Below are 15,760 nucleotides of genomic sequence, written 5' to 3' on the forward strand. Positions count from 1 at the left end.
GAGCTAGAAGAAAATTTAGAATGCCAGTCAATTTACTAATTTACATGCAAGTAACAAGGACATTTTGCTGGATTGATAGACATATGAAAATTAGCCCCTTTTGAACAACGACGCCCCTTAAGTTTGTTGCATTTGACAAAAAGACTCCCGAACACTCTCACACGTGATAAAATGATTAAAATACTATTTGACTTGTCAAATTGACCTATTAAAATGTCAAAATTACCAATTTAACCTTTTAACTAGTTTAAAAATACCAAACTAACTTATTCAACTAGATTTGAATAGATTTCACTAGTAGATATTGACCAGATTCCAAAAATTAATTCTATATTTCATTGTATATGTTGTGTTTGGGCTAGTCCATGGCTGACTTTGATAGCCCTTGATCTTGCAATCTAATTATATATCCGAGGACAAGTCTGGGCCTTGTGCTGATTTTTCAGGCCTGGTTTGTTCTGACAGGTTTGGGCCCCACTTGGAGAAATGTATAGAACAGACATGACTCATATGATAGGCCAGCTGATTTACCCTTCTAAGCCCATCATTATACCCACTAATCCATTGGGATGAAAAACAAAGAAAAATTTACATAAAAGTGGTGGTAGCAGAAGTATATTACCAATTCATAAACATAGTTTACGTATTTATTATATCATGAAAGTCAAGATCTTTTATTTGAACCCCTTATTAAGCTAAAATTATATTTTCACTGCTAAAGTTTATTTTATGCACAGCTTATCCAAAGAACAACTTGTGCAAGTCCTAAAATTTTATCAAACAGCACTTAAATACTGTTACATCACATGAAAATTAGGAGACACAACCCGCAACCTACAATGAAGGATAGAAGAACTTAGATCTAGAATTATTTTAATATAGAATATTTTAGAAGCTAGAAGGCAAAGATTTTAGCTAGGTTTATGAGTAGAATAGACTTTAATAACTTAGATAACTCTATAAAAAGACTTGGAGAAAATTTTGATTATATTAAAGAACAAGTAGCACAATATTCTAGTCCGAAGAACTTAGATCTAGAATTATTTTAATATAGAATATTTTAGAAGCTAGAAGGTAAAGATTTTAGCTAGGTTTATGAGTAGAATAGACTTTAATAACTTAGATAACTCTATAAAAAGACTTGGAGAAAATCTTGATTATATTAAAGAACAAGTAGCACAATATTCTAGTCCGAATAATTTAGATAATAAAATAATATTAGTTGCCATTAAGGATATAAATAGCGATATTAAAAATATTTCTGAAAATCAAAAAATAATTATAGACTATTTAAAATCTCTTAAAACTGATATTCAAAAGCTATTACAATAGTTTTATGAGCACTAGTAATCTTGATTATCTAACAGTTTTAGCCGAACTCAAGGAAATTGACAAAGACCCAGTATGATTTACAAGTTTTAAAACAGACGTACAATCAACTAATATAAGTATTAGACAAAACAACTTTTTAATCCAGTTATTACTCCAATTATCTGAAAAAGTTAATAAATTGGAAGAAAAATTAGAAATAATACAAGAAAGTATTCCTAGAAAATCTTCTAAGGAATTATCTGAATTATCAGATAAAATAAAGGATTTAAAGTTATCAACTAATCCGTTCTCGCCTGTACCCACCAAGCGTGTAAATTTATTACAACCACATAGACAATGGCCATTATCCGTAGAAAAGCCAAAGAAATTATGAGAGTAGAAGATCTGTATGATAATGAGTATGACGCTAAAAAATATATAGAACAAAGAATAAAAAAAGTAAAAAATAAAGTCAACCTTTATTCCAATAATTTAATAGATTTACAGAGCAAGTTATATAATCATTTTAGCCAGAGGAAAATAAGTGTAGTAAACAATCAGATTATTTTAGATCTAATAAGACCAGAGGCTTGTCAAGAGTTAAATGATAATAATTTAGAACTTATGCATTTAGGTGTTATAATGATAGGATTAGTAGGATTAAACAGAGCAAAAACAGAAACTAGAGCATTGTTTATATTTATGACGATCGATGGAATAACCATCAACAAGCACAAATAGCTAACGCTGAAATAGATCTAGCAGATAACGCAGCCATCATATGATGTATTCCCAATTATAAGATGACTACTATAGAATTCAGTAAACATATCAAGATAGCTATATCTACAAAAAGATATAATATGACAGGACAATTTGAAAACCTATTAGTTAATACTTTATTTATGGGAAAAGTAGTTAATCAATATAACCTAAAATTTAAAGCCCAATTCAGTGAAATAGTTAAACCTATTAGTAGTAAATATGTCCAGATGATAGAAGGTAGAAAAGTAAGCAGCATTACCCATGAAGGAACAGAATGGCAATTACCTAACCTTACTGCTACGAGTAAAAAGATCCTTAAAAGTAATATGATATATGTAAAAAATAGCGGAGAAGCTAGCATAAGGTTTAGTAATTATAAAAGACATAATAATTTAGTAGATGATATCCAAGAAGACTTTTTAACTACACTAATAGAATTAAAATCTCCCGAAGAAATAAATGTCCTTTATGATAGACTAGAAGATGAAATTCTAGATAAAATAATGTACGATTTTGATAATTTGGAATTAGAAGCCTTGCAGGACAAGTATCCAGAACCTTTATAGAAAGTATTTACTTAGGACACGGAAATAATGATGATATTAAGAAAAATATTCTAAACGTAGGATTTAAATCCTTCTATACAGTAGCGGAGTTAAACATAGTAAAAGAAGAGTTAAATGTAATAGAACATAGAGAATGAAAAGAACCACAAGAATCAGCATCTCAGTCAGTTGACCAAGAAATGACTGACCAAAGAAAGACAAATGCCTCAGGTAGTAATACCATAAATGAAGACTATACTACTGGACAAAGGTTAAATCCCTCACAAGAAACTTACGTAGAAAATAGTAATATACCAGATATGTACACATTGACACAATATCGTAGACATTATGATAATATACTAGCACAACAAGCAAGAACAATATTAGACATAGCAAGACATGATCCCCAAGATTAGTCAAAAGTAATCGAAAATTGGGAACAAGATTGTATTAGACAATCTATTTTAATCAACTTTAACAATAAAACTCAAGCCCTAACCTATTGTGAAACTTTATTAAGGGGAAATTATCCATGACTGGTGGCAATCTTACAAAGTAACTTATCCCAATTATTATGCTCTCTTATGAGATAATTTTACAATTCAAGGATTTACTAGCCCAATAAAAAAGGTGTTAGTTGGCGAAGACAAATTATTAGACGAAACCTTAATAAAGCAAAACGAAGCTTTACGTAATTTAGAATTATTACAGATTTGTGATTTTAGATACATAAGAGATTATGCTAATAAGTTTTTCGAGTATTTTGCAACCACTGGTAAAACAGGATATAGAACATTGCTCGATAGATATCTTCAGAAATTACCCGGAAGTGTAGGAACTAAAATATGAGAAAAATTATTAGAAAATTCTAAACGCGATAGGCTAACCATAGGAGATAGAGTTAATCATGTGTATAATATATTAAAAGCAGAATGTAGACAGCGTAAAGAATCCAAACAAATCAAAAAAATAATTTTATTATACGTGTAGACAAATAGATTTTCCACCGCAATATGGTTGTATGCCTCAGAAAAATTATAATTATAAGCGTAACAAATCCAAAAATATAATCTACGCAAGAGTAAGACCTACAAGAACTATCGTAATAAAAAATCTTATTTCAAAAATAACCCTAGACAATTCAGAAAGAGGCCTTGGTATAAAAATCAAAAAATAAAAAAAGATAATAAGGATAACAAAGAAAATAAAATAAACACATTACCCACAAAATAAAGAAATTGTAAATGTTTTATTTGTGGAGATTCAGGACATATACGACCAAATTGCCCTTATAGATACAAACAGAATCTTATCAAAAGAATACAAAAAAAAAAAAAAAAATCAATATACTTGAAGATATTGAAAAACATATAGAAGAATTATATGAACTAGAAAGTATTTATGATTCCGACAACGATAATGAAAGTATATATAGTATCGAAATTTAGATAGCAACTTTAATGATGATGAAGACTTTGAACAAGAACTTCATTCAATGGAAGATTTTGTTTACACTATAAGCAATCCATCATGTCAATATAGTTTAGTTAATTTTCATGTTTCATCCTACAATTGTAAACAATGTAATACATCTATTAAAGAAGGTCATTACTGTGAAGACCATTGTAAAACCTTATTATATCATGATTGCTATACAAAATATGAAGATAAACAAGAAGATATTCTAGTTGAATTTATAAATTCAATATATAAACCATCTAGTCTAATCCAATTCCCGGTAACATTAGAGTTAAGAGAAAAATTAGTTCAAACATCTGCTATGTTAGATACTGGAGTATCTAAAACCATAATTCAAAAACATTTAGTACCAGACGAAGCCTTAGTAAAGTTAAACTATAATGTTAGTATGAGCCAGTATAATAATGAAAAACTTCCAATAACTCATTGTGTTCAAAACATTCCTATATTAATTAATAATGAAAAGTTTGTTTTACCTCAAACTTATGTAGTTAATAATGTTCCCAGTACTTACGATTTTATTTTAGGATTGAATTTTATAAATTCACTCACTGGAGGATTCATATATACACCCATGGGTTTACAGTTCTTTAAAAAAGGAACATTTATTCCATCCAACCCTCCTTTTATTCCTCAAAAAGAAAATGGAGCTATTACTTATATTAATATTTTATCTATGATAGAAGAAACTATAGAAAATTTATTTGATGTAACCGAATTCTTAGAAGACATTTCTGAAGCCTTAATATTTTTTAGTCACTTTTATGAATCAAAGATTTTCCTTAATAATAAAGTTATATTAAAAAACCCCAAATTAAACATTGATAATCTTATAAGACTAGTTGACACCACTGAGATTCTAGGAGAAGATCCCCAGAAACACTGGTATAAAAATAAAATTGAAGCAAAATTAAACATAATAAATCCTTTTATAACTGTTAAGATACAAGATAATCCTCATACCCTAGATGATCAAGAAGAATTCCAAAAACAAATAAAAGAACTTTTATTACTAATAAAAAAAAAAAAGTAATAATAGACATAGAAGTCCAGCTTTTATGGTTAGAAATCATGCCGAAATAAAAAGAGGAAAAGCTCGTATGGTTAAATGATAACACCTACGATGACAGTTATAAAATTCCCAATAAAGATGTTTTAATAAATCGAATACAAGATATAAAATGGTTTTCTAAATTTGACTGTAAATCAGGATTTTGACAAATCCGTATGGCTAATGAATCCATCGAATGGACTACCTTTACATGTCCCGAAAGACATTATGAATGATTTGTCATGCCTTTTGGATTAAAAAATGCATTACAAAAGTTCCAACGAAAAATGAATACCATATTCAATAAATACTTAAAATTCTGTTATGTTTACATATACAATATTCTAGTCTTCAGTCAGACTAAGGAAGAACATAGAAAACATCTTGAAGTTAGATCCAACGAATTTATAACACAGGAACTCATTATAAGTAATAAAGAGATGATATTAAAAAAACAAGACATTGAATTCTTGGACTTATACATAAATGACGAAAAGGTAGAATTACGATCACATATTGTTTAGAAGATTTTAGACTTTCCTGATAAATTAAAAGAAACCAAGTTACTACAAGCATTTTTAGGATTATTAAACTACGGTCGCAATTTTATCCCAAAATTAGGACAGTTAGTAGGACCATTATACTCAAAATCAGGAAAAAATGATCAAAAATATTTTAATACTCAAGACATAGAGCTAGTTAAGAAAATTAAATCGTTAGTCACTCAGTTAGAACCCTTACAACTCCCACTTGAAAATAGTCACAAAATAATCCAGACAGATGCATCAGCTCAAGGATAGGCAGGTTTACTTCTTCAAAGGCCTACAAAAGAATCTTCTCGAGACGAAGAACAAATTCATAGCCATGTTAGTGGAACTTTTAATAAGGCACAATCTACTTTACCCTTAACCGATTTAGAAATTTTAGGAGTAACCAACTCTATTGAAAAATTTCAAATATTCCTTGATAAAGAATTTCTTATAAGAACATATTGTGATAACATAGTCAAATTTGCCAACAAAGTAAAGCAATAGCGAATGTCTGCAAAAAGATGGATTTCCTTTATTGACTGTATTACGGGAAGAGGTTTTAAACCCATATTTGAACATGTCAAAAGAAAAAAAAGAATATTTAGCAGATATTCTATCTCGTTTACTAATTGATTGTTAAACTTTGTAGGAATGGAAACCAAGAGCAGCAACAGCTATAGCCTTATACCAAGCACTTCTAATCCTCTGTTGATTATCCAAAACCCAGCTCAACAGTTCCGCGCTACATATAATCTTTTTCCTAACCAAAAACTTATTTTAGATAATATATGGTTTTCGAGAAATAATCCCGACAGAACCCTTATTAGAAATTTAAATACTTTAAGTGAATATTTTGTAGCATCTAACAAAGCCTATAGCACTCTACAACAGGAACATGAGACACTTATATCTCATTTTAAAAAGTTGAATTTAGCTTATCAAAAAACAACAGCAAATCCCACAGAGCTAACTATTTCTGAGCAAAGGCCTTATGAAGACGAAAATCTTCAGAAAGTTCAATTTTTGCAGGTACAAACTAAGTATGTCAAGTTATTAACCATTTGCTCGCCAACTTACCGAGAAATCTTAAGACAATAAGTCGAGCTTTTTCCTAAAGACATCAAAGAACTTATCCTTGAAGAAGTTAAGTCAGATGGTCTCAAAAAATGAGTTGATATCCAGAACTACCTCAGGAATAACAGTCCACCGAAAGGAACCCGATATAATTATTATTTTTTGTGCTTTATACAAACAGGCAACTACATACCTACCATCATCTTATTAGACTTAGATATTGTCTTTTTCTACCCTTTTGAAATAATCAGAAAAACCTGTTTCTCTACAAGAACTACCACCTGTTACTTAAGCAAGCTCTTAGAATTAGGAATGGTCAACAGCATTTCCATACCAAAACCTCATCCAATCGATTGAACCAAGCCATTGTTTTTGAACAAAAGCTGACTCAAAACCTCATGCCAGAACGTCCAATTCTCCTTCAAATCTATAGTACTCCTCCAGAATGGGTAAAAGATGGAGCTATAATTCTTAGACAATATCAAATCTACATTCATTCTGATCCCACAGAAGTCCAAGTACTTACCAGACACATCGATTTTGTAAATAGCTTTCGTAATGAGATAGAACCAGCTACCTTTAACCATTTGATGTACTATAAATCTTATCGACAAGTTAACCCAAGCTATAACCCTGGTCGCAGACTTTACGACTATAATATAAATATGGAAATTTTCATCAAAGCCAGAATTCCCCATGTCATTAAATTTCCTCTAAAGATTGAGATATTTCCTGAAGTTGAAGATGTAATAAATGAAGAAAATATGTTGTTGGAACAGTTCGAAATCGCCTATAGAAATGAAGAAACCAGCTCACCAGATAGCAATGATGCATACTTGGCCCGCAGGCATGAAAGAGATAACAACCCACCAGATAGCAATACCGACAGAAATTTGTCCAATTTGCTAGAATTGTAAAAGTATCTAAGAAAAAATAGATTTGCCATAGTGTACAAATAAAAACAGATTCAACATCCAAGAAAAGCAGGTTCGCAACAGTGTACAGATAAAAGCAGATCCACCGAAAGGAGATTCTCAACAATAAAAGTTGATAAGATTCTCCAGACGTAAACATCAATATAATTCAAGCCATCCTATCTCTAAAGCATCTTGCATCTCAACCGTCTATGAAGCATCTGCAATCTCAGCCGAAGATTCATCTCCCATTTTTCCTATAAAAGGAGCCATTCTACTCATAGCAAGGATCATCGAGTTCTAGATCAATTAAGTAAAAAGCCATTAAGCATTCCAGCCTTTAGCTATAGTTTCCTAGTGTGCTTTCTTTATTTCAGAGTAATTCCTTTCTGTAAAATATTGTGTGAGAGTGTATCCATGTATAAACAGTGTGTATCCATGTATATATTTTTCATGAAATAAATCATTCAGTTTGCTCCTATTTAAAAATCATTTTTTCCTTATTTAGTATTTTCAGCACTTTTGGGCAAAAGACTTTTGTCGAAAAAAAGATCAAAAATATAAATTTTATTTAGTCAGACAGTGCAGATCATAGAATTTTCTTGAATCCAACCAGTACAAGCAGCCTTAGTTTTAATTGAACAATTTTTTCTGTGAGTTGACTCGAGCTATTGGCTTGTTAGCCTATTCTTGTCGGTGTTCAAGTATTTTTATAGGGCGTTATCAGAGTGTTATCAGGTTCGACAGTCATTTCTGTGATTTAATTGTTAATTTTATCTTTATGTTATTTGCATGCTTCTATCTGATTAAATTGAACTTAATTTTGGTATCAGAGCATGTACTATTTCATTAAATTTAATTTATATATAAGATCTTTTATCTAAAGAAGTCTATAAATCTGTATTAATCTATTGTGGTATTTTAATATTTAACAATATTAAATAATTTGTTCAAGGATCTTTTCGTAAGCTTATTTCAAGTTCTAAGGTTCTTATGATATAATAGTAGTTGTTTGGAGTCATTATAATAATAGAGTTTGTTGTGGGGTATAAAACATAAAGTGGAGTTCATTATATAGAAATAATTTGGTGGTCCATCCATTTATTGAAACTTCATGACTTTGATATCATGAACATGTAGTATACACTCATTGAGTCCATGTATTGATAGTTTACCCAAAAATAAATTACCCCTGTGCTCCGTATATTATAAATTTATACCTATGATAAATTCCCGAATCCCAGATTCTCCTTGTTCGTCAGTCGTTGTTGTCCTTGTGTATATATATTATACTGTAGAACATACTCAACATAGTCATCAAGCTGATTACCCCCACCTGGGCTTGTGCCTATATAAATCTCTACGCATGTATGTTTTGTGTGAGTGTGTGTGTGTATATATATATGTATGTATGTATGTATGTATGTTTGTGTTATATAATACGGAGTATTAGCTTCAACTTTCGATTAAAAAAAAATGTCTGTGTATTAGGAGAAAGTGCATAAAACCCGCCCTAAACTATACTCTCTCCTTAAAAATCTCCCCTGAAGTTCTATTTTTACAGTTAACCCCCTAAAATTTTGCAAAAATCACCCACCAATAAAGTTTCGATTGAAATTTTCAGCTAAAAAGGCGAGTGACGTCACATCCTAGGTCTTTAAATTTATAATGACGAAGTTACCCTTATTACCATTATAAGCTATTAAATATTTCCTCCGTCTCACAAATACATAATATATAAAATAAAAATACCCAAATTGATACATTCCAAAAAAAATACTCCCCCTCTCCTAAAAAAAGATGTCCCCAAACAGATCTAATTTGGTACGGAGATAGTAAAAAATATCCAAATTGAAACCACCCCCAATTGAACCCCAAATCTATCTGTTGGAACCAAGATTCATTCTCTCCCAAATTGCCATCTCTCATTATGGATCTTCACCATTTGATTCTCTACAAGCCATTCAACAATCACAAACGAAACCCCAAGTTTCATTCGCACACCCTAATTTTTGTTCTATAGCTCAAATTTCTTCGATTTATAGCAAGAAAATGAAAGTTTTGTTGAACACTGGTTGTCCGAGGAAGTTGGGTTTCAGCAAAAAGAGAAGTCGATAGGATTTTGACAGTTTGATGTGAGAGACGAAACGATCTGATGGAAGCGTCAGCATGGAAGGTAGAGCGAGATGTTGAAGAACGAGTCAAATATAAGATGAATCGGGGTATAGTTCGGCGAGGGATGGTGTTAAGGAGGAGGTGGTTGTCGTCCTCATCACCGTTAACCCCCTGTGACCGTTACCAGAGGAACGCATTGAGGTACTAAGCTTCTTGGTCATCTCCTCCTGCTATGTATTTCTTCTCACACAAACACAATCACTGCTCACCGCCGTGTTTACTTGGCCTCAATGGTGGAGTAATCGACTAACAAACTAGTTAATGGCTTCACTAGAGCAGCACTGTCGCACTGGTCGCATTTGGAGATCGAGAGGTGTTGCGTGCTAGAATTAGCTTTGGTTTGGTTTTGTGTTTTTTGGGGAAGGTGAGAAATCAAAATTAGGTGATGTGTTGTCCAATCCTTATTGGCCTTTGAGTGTTTTTTTTTTTTACACCTCAGCAACAAAAGTTAATAAAGAATCCAAAAAGGCCCTTCAACTAAAGGGTAAATTAGTAACTTTCTTTTTTAGGGCTGGAGATATCACCTGCTGTCCTTAAATGTAACTTTATCATAGTTCGGGGAGCATTTATTAATTCAGGGGGTTTGTACAATTGACTGAAAGTTTAAGTAAATAAGGGGAAGATCTTTGAATATATATATATATATATATACTTTTTGTATGCGAAAGGAAATAAGGGGAAGATCTCTGAATGAATCAAGCAAGCAAGCAGATCTAAATTATCTTCTTCAGCTTATCTGAATTTGTATTTAGAGCAAAAAGTTTGTCTTTTGATTACCAAAGAAATAAAAAGTCTTTCTTTTAAATTTGAAAGAGAACAGTGAAGGTAATTATGCCATGAATTTTCTCTCTCCCTTTCACTCTCTTACTCATGAATCTGATAAAAATAAATTTTTGCCGCAATTATTATAAATATTCTATTCATATATCTAGTATAGATCAATCTCACGCCTGCATCCCTGCTTTTTGCTAATGTGATGAGACACCTCTCATAGTTTTTTTTTTCACTGTGATTTGGTACAAGTTTATAGTCTCAGCTTGTGTGTGATTGTTGTTGTGAAACTACTTCGCAGCTTGTAAACTGAATATCGAATAAGGAACTTCCTAGACAACTGTTTCATTAAGATGAGGAAGACAGCTCGGTGTCCCTATTCTTTTAAGAAGCAGAAACAGAAACAGAAGGTGAGTTCTACTCGAAATGCCGCAAAAGTTATAATTGATTCTTGTCAAGAATTTTTTATTTTTTTATTTTTTCTAGTTCAAATTTGATTTATAATTATCCAGCTTTCAACTCCACTGCTATCAATTCATCCTCCCAATTGGCCTATTTCTTAGGTGCTGTTTTATAACGTTGAAAATTAAGTACAGAAAATTTTATAAGTTAAAATTTAAGTGCTGAAGTTTGTAGGTGCTAGTTTAAAGTTAACGTCTTTTGATATCTGTTTTTGAATTTTAGGTTATAGGTTAAGTTGCTGCATATAAAACACTTATATTGCATTTGGGAGCACCGAATTGATGCTTTGGATTTGGGGTTAATCAATTCCATAATGAGTACTCTTTTACCCACTCCAGCTCCTCGGAAGAGTCCAATTTTTCCTCCACGTCGATAAGGGGCTAAAAGATCTACTACTTTAATTCCTATTTGAAAAATAGATAATTTTGTATCTAATTGTATAGTTCAACTTTGAACTAAATTTCCTTCAATTCGAAATTCAAGGTGTCGATTCGGTGCTCTCAACCGCAATAATGTTAACTAGTGTATTCAGTTATTAAACACCACCTTATAGACAAGAAGAAAATTCATTGCTTACGTCAATGACTCTTATGATGTTCTTTTGGTTATTGTTAATGTGGTGGTTATTAAATATGGAAAACTAGAAGTTCATTAAAAAGACGGTGGTGGATGAGCATTTAAATCACCACCATGAAATGTAAAAACAAGTTCATTTGTTAATTTTCTTAAAATCCTTTTAGAAAATTATCTAGAAAAAGAAAGTTTCTTATTGTATTAGATACAACTGGCTTCAACCAAATCTTCTCGTGTAAACCAACCGTTATTCTAGCTTCTAATTTGTTTTTGCTGATTGTTCTTTTTATTTTATGTTATCTTCTTGTGTAAACAAGTTTTTATTTATCTTCCTCTATGGCAGTTGTTTATATATCCTCTCGACGAGGAATCACTGGAGTTTCAACGGAAGATTTACCGGTACTGGAAATTACAAATTTGTACTGGTTATCTGTGTGTTCCCTCCCACCCCCAACAAATGGTCCAAGAGTTTGCTATATACTTAACCTTGTCTGTAAATAATGATGCCTTTCTCTTGTGGTGCTGGCAGTTAATATCCTTTGATGGGAGTGCATACACAGAGGTTATGAGAGAGGCGACTAAATGTCATCATCAATGCCTTCAGGTGGTGGAATTGGTTGGGTTTGGTGGGAGTACTAGCCACCTTGTTTTGCACTTGCTTGAGATTGCCGCATCATTGGATAAGATAATTATTGACACCCCCCCCGGGTGTTTTATTGCAAAACTCCCGAGGAGATGGAAGCTTCTAGAATGCGTGCCAGGCAGCTAAAAAGAAGATTACCTGCAACTGCGGAATTAGTGATTCTTTAGTTTGAAATTATTGTTGTCCTCCATGTAGGGATGATATTCTTTGTGGACACATCCAGTCAGTCAGTAGTATGCACTCTGAATGGTATTTATAATCTATATTTATTCCTGTTTAATGTTTAAAATCTATATTTATTACTGTTGTGAATGTTTTAGTATACAATTGCTTCAATTTCCAGGAAAGTATATATATATATATATATATATATATATATATATCTCAATACCACGCTGTTAAGTTTAATATTGTTTTCGTTATTTCTTAATCAATAACTCTCTGTTAAGTTTGATTTGAAAGGAATTGGAAGTTTGATTTGGTGGAAAGAAATTGATGTGGAAAAGTGGGTAACCAAGTGAGCTTTGTCTGCTAATTTTAAAAACAACGACGATTAAGTAGTGCGTTGTGAATGTTGCATAATCGTAGAAGGCTATTCAACTATATATTGGGACAATCGGATGATAAAGAATTAGGATTGTTCTTTGAGCATTTATGGTTGAGCAGGTCTTTTATGTCCCACAATTATGAATCAACTTAAGAGTATGTAAGTGCAAAACTTTTATTTTTCCCCATTTGTATTTGCGCCACAAGTTGCGTTGGAGCACTTTTATCTCCAAAGTGGACTAATAGTCATGTTTTAAAAGTTGCCCAACACAAAAGTTCACAAAGGCTCCGTTCGTTAGGAAAGAAGTAAATTGGATAGAAGGGAGAGAAGAAGGGAAGGATGAGACATCCCTAAGAAAGAGATTATAGATTTTTCTCGTTTTGTTCGGTTGGATGAAAGAGAAGAGAAGAACCTACCAAATTCTTTTGTTCATTGCGGCGAGAGAAGGGAAGAGAGAATTTAAAATTATTTTTATCATTATACCTTTCATTATTTTTTTTCCCTGGTAAATAGCCATCATATTTACTACTCATTTAAACAATACCATTAATTTTACTCTAATTTATTGTTTGCTTTATATATATATATATATATATATATATATATATATATAATCATATTTCATTATGAAAAATAATAATATAAAAAAAATGTATCCCATTATCTACATACTTCGTTGATAAATATTATCCTAGTAGAGTCATGTCAAACTAAAATTCTTATTTTCAACCATTTGCGTTGAACACTCAAAATTATTTGCACCACTAGTTATAGTCTTACAATATATGACAATACTAGTGAAGTAACTACTGTTTTTAGAACTAGGTATGAACATGGAGTTTTTTTTTTTGGGTTCTAAATATGTTCTAAAAAAATGCTTTATGGTGTATTTTTTCTTCTGAATCCTCTTTTTTACTAATAAGGAAATTATATAACAAACAATCCACACACACATATAACACATGAATCATTCCTTGATAGGGTTTTTTTTTTTTTTTTTTTTTTTTGCTCGAGATGAGATGTGTAGGGTTTAATTTTTAATATTTGAAAAGGATAATATTGTAATTTAATAGTTTGATAATAGCTACACTTGTTTTCTCTCCTGTCTTCCGTCCAAATTTGGACGGATGAAATTTTGTAAAGGAGGGATAAGACATCCCTCCTATTATCCTTTCCCTCCGTGTCTCTTTCCTACCGAGTGAAGGAATTTTGTTCTTTCCATCATATTTTCTTTTCACCCCTCTTTCTTCCTTCCTACGGAACAGAACATTAGTTTTGATCGAAAATTGGGACTAGCAAACATCACTAATAAATTTAGTCCCTAATTTGCCAATTATTCAGAATGGTTTTATTGCCAATCACGTAGTTAATACAACCACAAAAATGCTCTTAAATATTTTTAGTAAAATTAGCTTTCAGATGGTTTTTAGGTCGGCAATCTTTGAAAATTTTTGGCAATTAAAGCATTATGACTTTTCCCTGAACCAAATCTTTGTCAACATGGCTTCTTCTTTTGTAAACTTCCTTTAAGTATTTGGTCTTCTATCCTAGTTGATCTACCTCTCCTCCTCAATAAATTTCTATGGTTTGACATGTTATGATATTGATATTTAATTTTGGGCGCATATCATGTTTAGGACTATTGATATTGGTTTCGAATAGTTCATAACATACCAGATTTTTTGGCCCAAACTCATATCACCAAATTTGTGATATTGTGTATTTTGGTACTGTAACGAAAGAACTAAAACAAATTTCCCAAAACAAATTTTGGTTACCAAACATGGTTTCGATTTCTACCTAAAACACTCCTACAAACTCCTACAACAAAACGATTGTTATACATCGCATGCCAAACAAGCCCTTAATGAAGATATGTCTTTTGTTTCTTCAATAATACTAACAATTAAATATATTTTCCTGGTAAACTTAGAATTTTCTAAACAATTCTTTTGTCATCTATCTTCTCACCCTAAGACTTAAAATTTTTTTTTTTGGTAAGTCAGCTTATGAACCAAAAAGAAAGAACCAACTAGCCCACAAAACACAGAGAGCCCAACCCACAAAGCCCAAAGGTAAGATATAGAAAAAGGCGAACAATACGATACGTGTAAACTGAGAAGTGGTAAAAAAAAAAAATTATTACCAAAAAATTAAATAATTTTTCTCGAGCAAATTTTTTTTAATGAAATATAATAAAAAGAATTGTATTATCTTAAATAAACAAGATCTTGCAAGCTTTGGTATAGCAAGATAACTAGGAACAAAATAGAAAAGTACTAAAGATTAGCTATAAAATTTGCCATTGGACAAGTGACAACTAATTAAATTAGCATATATAATTTTGAATATTTTTTTTGCATGTCTGTTAAGGGAGGTTCATGTATTTTAAAATATTATACATGTGTATATTATATGTAAATATAAATATAGTAAATATAAATATAGTAATTATTTATAGTAATTACAAAAGGCTTATTTATTGGCCTTAATTATAGTGAAATTATAGTAAAATTGGAAATATATAACTACAACTTATATTCTTTTGAATTTAATAAAAATTATTTAATATATATATAGTATATAGTAATATATGTTACAGGAACCACCAAAATAATGAACTTACAAATTTGTTTCAGAAGATTTGGACTTAAGACGTAAGGTTAGAAAGATTTAATTAAAATTTTATGAAATTCAAAAGAATATAAGCTTGAGAAGTCTCCTCCAATTCCAAGAGCTAAGCTAACATGCATCAATTGTAAACCATTCTTTATAAGTGGAACTACTTTATGATAAAATACAAGGGCTCTGTCCCATGCAAATGAAATTGTTCTATTTTTGTTATTCACATGATTGGAAGGAACAAGTCCATCCTTCAAATGGTCAATAAAAATCACAGTATATGTGAACATCCGGG

The 15,760-nt window shown here is 31.1% G+C and overlaps 1 long non-coding RNA gene across 1 annotated transcript; it reads left to right on the forward strand.

The window, feature by feature from the left end:
- The first annotated feature begins 9,177 nt into the window (after positions 1-9,177).
- LOC132313978 (uncharacterized) lies at positions 9,178-11,028 on the forward strand. The gene is made up of 2 exons (XR_009483473.1): positions 9,178-9,988; positions 10,920-11,028. It is a non-coding gene; the product is annotated as an uncharacterized LOC132313978 (long non-coding RNA).
- The last annotated feature ends 4,732 nt before the right edge of the window (positions 11,029-15,760 follow it).

This window comes from Cornus florida, unplaced genomic scaffold (assembly GCF_030987335.1).
Source record: "Cornus florida cultivar Cherokee Brave unplaced genomic scaffold, ASM3098733v1 CherokeeBrave_3.0.0_Hap2_Chr01, whole genome shotgun sequence".
NCBI lineage: Eukaryota > Viridiplantae > Streptophyta > Magnoliopsida > Cornales > Cornaceae > Cornus > Cornus florida.